This window comes from Mytilus californianus, unplaced genomic scaffold (assembly GCF_021869535.1).
Source record: "Mytilus californianus isolate M0D057914Y unplaced genomic scaffold, xbMytCali1.0.p SCAF_1, whole genome shotgun sequence".
NCBI classification, from domain to species: domain Eukaryota; kingdom Metazoa; phylum Mollusca; class Bivalvia; order Mytilida; family Mytilidae; genus Mytilus; species Mytilus californianus.
This window is the reverse complement of record NW_026262581.1, coordinates 84,795,368-84,801,752: the sequence shown is the minus strand read 5'-3', so window position 1 is coordinate 84,801,752 and position 6,385 is coordinate 84,795,368.

Sequence of the window (6,385 nt, the reverse complement as noted above, 5' to 3'; positions counted from 1 at the left end):
TCTATATGAATCTCCGCGATTGCAATATGATAATAAAAACTAAACATATGAGTAAACAGTAAATACAAACATCGCATGAGTCATTTTGAAGCGTTGACATCGAAATGTACCGCAAAATGTAAAATTTGAAAAAAACTGAAGTTAGGTTTTTGTTTGGAATATATATCATGTATATAATATTACCGAGTAGTAAAAATATGAAAAAAACATAAGTTTTATAATCCTGGAACATTTCAAGCTTTTAGATATTTACGAGTACTAAATGTGATAAAAATTAAGTTTAAACATTTCAGAAAAACTCATCAGAATAAAAAAATTAAGAATACATTACAACTGTCTATCAATGATATAATTGGTGAAATAAATTACGATTGGCACTTAAAGATGTGTTTAAGTTAAAATATTCGTTTAGAAGAAATACTTCCTCTCATTCTTATCTGATTAACGGTTTTCCGGATTGATTCATTATTTTTTTCTATAATCATCACGTTGTTCGCCTGTTTTCTCGAATCCATTGGATAATTTTGCTCTTTTGCGTCGATTCTCAGTGATTGAAGCTTTCTTTTATTCGAGCGACACTAATGACGTTAGACTTTGGACGTCATTGTGCATGTGGGTTCTGAGATGCGATGAGGACACAAGAGGCTTTTACGGTGTTATTTTCATTTGTTTACCCTTGTTTTTATATTTTAATACGTACTTTAATATGTACTTCATCGAGAAAGTGTATACTATATATGGTATGTACTATCAACTACAAAAAACTTTTTTATGAAATATAAAAACTTTTTTTGTTGACATCATTATCAAATTTAGTATCAACTACATTGTTTTGGTTGGCGTCTTTGTTAGATTTCAGTCAGTTATGTTGTATGTCCGTGATGTATGTTTGCACAGTGTTGTCACATTAACTAACATATTATGTCTATTTTAGTTGCGCACTAAATTTAGTCAATATAACGGAACTATAAAAAATGTCATATATGTAGAAGGTTTAACTATGTATAAAACCAGGTTTAATCCGTCTCATTCTTAAGACAATGCCTGTACGAAGTCTTAAGTTTTCCACTCGTTCCTTTGGTTGATAACGTTTGATTTTCTCAGTTTTAATAGACTTGCCCTTTTTGAATTTACCTTGGAGTTCAGTATGTTTTTCAAGAAAAAGGGAAAATATTGGCAACATATATTGATTCTTTCACTTATGTGTCTAACAATCAATCCTGTGTATAAAAAGTACTAAATTATCAGGCCAGTGCATGAATAGTATAGAAAAGAATAATTATTGGAACTTTTTATCGTTGTCGACAAAAGTTGTAGTAACCGTAAACTTTTAGAGCTCTCGATTTGTGTAAAGCTTTCCATCCTGAAGTACCAAAATAACAAAATTTTGATGCTGTAACATAAAAGTGAGGATAAAGATACCAGAGGAACATTCAAACTCATTAGTCGATAATAAACTGACAACGCCATGGCTAAATGAAAAAGACAAACAGACAAACAACAAAACACAAAACACAACATAGAAAACTAAAGACTGATCGACATGAACCATCATAATATTCTAACAAAAGGGAAAATATTGACACCTTATACATGTATTGATGCCGACAAAAAATTTAGCAATTTCAAACTAAAATTCCTTCCATTCTTTATCAAACCATCCATTTGTAGATATAAACAGTACTCAATTATCAGGTCCGAACAATAATATTAAGAAAACAGTTTTATTTTCAATTGCAAATGCTTTTCAATTAATTTAATATGTATCATTTCAAGCTTTGTAATCATTAATCAGATATTTGTCAAAAAGGGACAGTTGGGCATTTCAACTAGTCATGATTAGTCAGTGTATCTAGGATACCATGACAAACTGCGTTAACGCACATTTGCTACAAAAGGTAAACGTGCGTTTAATTCTAACAAAAGAAGAAGACGCCCTTTTTTACGTTAACGCGGAGGTAAACGTAACAGTAAACGCCCGTTTACTTTATTTGAAATTTTTTTTGAAATGTTTGGATTTAACGCCTTGTTAACGTGGCGTCTACATGAAGTGCGCGTGAATGAACACCGCGTTAAGTTTTTCTGCCTGTTAACAGGTAATGCATGGTCTGCACCCAACTGTAATTTATATTTTGTTTGGTTTCATCAGCTATTCATTGTTTGTATTAGGTGTTTGATTCACAAATATGTTGTCCTCGAGCATCACTGAAGAGAAATTAATTGTCGAAATGCGCATCTGGTGCCAAAACATTTGTACCGTTTATGTTGTTACTATCTATAGATCGTTACCTTAAATTTTCTAAAATGGAACAACCCTTACACATGGTACACATATAAAACTGCAATACACGTGTTAAAAAAATCACCAAAGAAAACAACAAAATAAAATTCGAACAATGGTAAAAATTAACTCTCAACGACCAATTGCACTAATGTTAATACTATTGACAAATGAACAGGTTAACATATCTTGACATTTTAGTTCAGAAAGGTCCTTTGTGATGTCACTGTAATGTCATAAACATGTAGAAATTTACGTATTTGATCCCTCGTTTTGGTGCAAATAAAGGCAACAGTAGTATACTGCTGTTCAAAAGTCATAAATCGATTGAGAGAAAACAAATCCGGGTTACAAACTAAAACCGAGGGAAACACATCAACTATAAGAGGAAAACAACGAAATAACAGAACACAGAAGTGCAACAAAAAACAAACAACGATGCAACATTCATAGAAACGAACTATTAAATAACAACTGCGATATTCCTGACTTGGTACAGGACATTTTAAGAACAAATGGTGGGTTGAACCTGGTTTTGTGGCTTGTCAAACCTCCGCGCTTTATGGCAATGTTAAATATACCGCTAAAATGACAACATTACATGACGGAACAGAGTACAAATAAATGCAAAAACACCAAATATAGAGAAATACTTAATAAATAATATAATAGTACATTTCGACATGTGAACCACAGAATAACAACTAATAACTAAAATAATTTAGGACAGTACACAAAAACAGCTTAATAGAATTACGAATTGTGTGTCTGTAACACGAATGGATCATTGCCACAAAAAGTAACGTCACAGGTAAATTTATAAAATATATATAAACACCTTTCAAACAAAAGATTTTATACATATATCAACATCATTTAATAATACATTTTGTAGCAAAATAACCTTTTCTTGGAAAATCTTTTGTTAATATATTTATATTAAAAACTCTATCTCAAACTGAATCCATTTTTGCAGTTTTTGCTATGTTGCACTATATGTAAGAAGTTTGAAGCCCTTATACCAATATGTGCGACAAAATTAGAAAATTTTATTTTTGACGCCAATTTTTAAATTCAAGAGTAAAACATTGCCTTATCATACTTTTTCCATGAGAAGAGAATGTTGAAAAAAGACAAAAAGAAGCACAATTGTTTTAGAAATACAAAAAATCGTTTATGTGATTTTCAATTGCGCTCACTTATGAGGTTTATATGTTAAAGCTGGTTCGGTATGTTTGTATTAATTGTAATTCAAAGAAATCAATATATTAGGAATACAGATCTCATCAATCGCTAAAATATAACAAATTTTATAAAAACTGAATAAATGTATCGTTGCAATATAAGACACCTACAGTATTATATAGATGTTTTGTTTACAATCTTCTTTTCGCATAGATATCATTTCCAAAGTTAACAAGTTGTTAAATTGTACTTCAACCCATTTTAGCTTAGATTATCCTATTATATCTCTTTTTTTTTAAATGGTTTGTAATGCAAATGAAAATAATTTGGAGGATCACTAGTTGACTGGCATCCAATAAAACAAAACGACAAAATCAAAGTAAAAAAGTAAAAAGAAAAAAAATGAGAGATTTGCATGAGTACAAATTAGCGCGACCGGACGCGTCGACATGGTAAGCGTTTCCTGCTATACATGCATTACCCGCCATGCGAGTCCAAAGTCAGTCAAAATGTCACAATCGGAATAGGATCAAACCAGTAAATGTTCGGATTAGACGACTTTCCTTGTATCTAAAGATTTAATAAAATTGAGATTGGAAATGGGGAATGTATCAAAGAGACAAAATAACCCGACCAAAGAGCAGGAAACATCACAAGGCCACCAATGGGTCTTCAACACAGCGAGAACATCCCACACCCGGAGTCGGGCTTCAGCTGGCCCCTGAACAAAAATGTGTACTAGTTCAGTGAAAATGGACGTCATACTAAACTCCGAAACATAAAACTAAACTAAAATTAAAAAAACATACAAGACTAACAAAGGCCAGAGGCTCTTCACTTGGGACAGTCGCAAAAATGCGGCGGGGTTAAACATGTTTTGTGAGATCTCCCCCCCCCCCCCCCCCCCCCCCTTAACAAAGGACTTCTAGCAGTTACTGACATGCCAGCTCCAGACGTCAATTAAACTGATTGAAAGATTATGTCTTCATCATATTAACATCAAGCACAATCCCTCCCGTTAGGAGTTTAGTATCATACCATCAAAAAATATGAGAAGAACATAACCCGTATCATGCCAAGAACTGGTTTTAGAATAAATATGTTTATTTCCGATTCCAAGACCCTATGAGTGAATCAATATTAATTCAAAAATTTGCCATCTTTAATGACCTGACAACAGTATCGTTACTATATCTCTTCTGAATAAGTCTGTTTAAAGGTTTGGTTAGCTTTTGAGGTGAATGACGACATGTTTGTGCTTTGTATAGAATATTACCATAAAAGATTGGATGTGAAATACCCGAACGTATAAGATGTCTGCATGTTGATTTATATTTACGAATGATGTCCTTGTACCGATGGTAAAACATGTAATACAATTGAGCGTGCAAAGCAATTTTCTCGAATAACCTTCACACTTAACCCTCACCAAAATATTTAAAAAAATAAATAAATAAATACCTTAAAACATGAGGACTTATATGAGCAACAGGGAACTAATGGAATGCTTAATTCGTCTAAACATAGAACTTTTTGTTTGCAGTTACGTTGGTTTGAAATAATTAGCAGGATTTTGCATAATTTTCGATTCAGACGAATTTGTTGGGGCGATCCAGACAGTAATAAGTTGTGTTATTGATACCAAAACAATCCAAAATCGTTAGAATACAATCTAAGGGTTTTTCGTCTCCCAATAGTTTAAACATATTCGAGTTTTCTACCCTGTACACAAGTATCCCTAATTCCAAGCTTAGAGACATATTGAAATAATTGGTCCAGCTTTGTTTATTCCAAGCTTAGAGACATATTGAAATAATTGGTCCAGCTTTGTTTCATAAACCAAATTAACATATTATTCATACTTGCAGTCTCTCTTGCACTCATTCTGTAAATCTGTAAAGTTGAATCTAATATTTTGTTCATTCTACTATACACTTCATTTAATCTCGTTAACCGGTTTTCATGTATACAAATAAATTTTCAACCAAATTTTCAAACGTGGCAAAATATATTACGTCAATCTGCAGACAGATTACAAGCGTTTATTTATTCTTAAATACCAGAATTCCTTTGGAACTGCTATGACTTGCATGATAAGTTTTATGTCTGGGGACATGTAAGAACTGTTTAATTCTAGTTTATCATTAATGCATTTTTGTGCATATGCGAAATTGGTAACATCATTGACTATGTCTATGTCGTGAGACATACAACTAATGACTTTCGATATTGAGTTGAATTATGTAAAACAAAATGTTATTCGGTGAATCATAATTGCATTTAAATGGTGGATATTGATTTCAAAAATAGATTAAACTGGTTTAAACATTTACTTTGTGACCTTTCTAGATGTTACGAACTACAACACATACTCATATGACTAATTTTGAGATTGTCTTTGTGCAAAAATAAATAACTTTTAGCGTATCTTTATTATTATTAAACTCCAAAATCATACATATGTACTTGTACATTAACTCGCATTTTGTCTTACAAACAAACAAAAAACAAACCTTAATGATTAGCCGTACAAAAATGTATGTCTTGAGACATGACATAATTTTTTTGACACGTAGTTATTGTGTAAAGATATGCACTATCGGTGTATCATATTTGCATTTTGAAGATATAATGCACCATGCTTAAATGATGATATAAAATAACGATTATCATTCCGTTTATTTGTAGACTTTGTAAAAGGTGAAATTGCAGCGTTTTTGTTTCTCGTCCAGAGCTAAGAACTGGATATTCTTACAAGGTTAATTGATGTTTTTTGGAAGCTGAAATCATCTCTGTTGTCGTAAAGTTTTGTTTTCAACCGACCCTCATAGTCAATTTCTAGATATAAGTCATAATCAAATGGCAAAATCAAAAGCTCAAACACATCAAACGAATGGATAACAACTGTCATATTCCTGA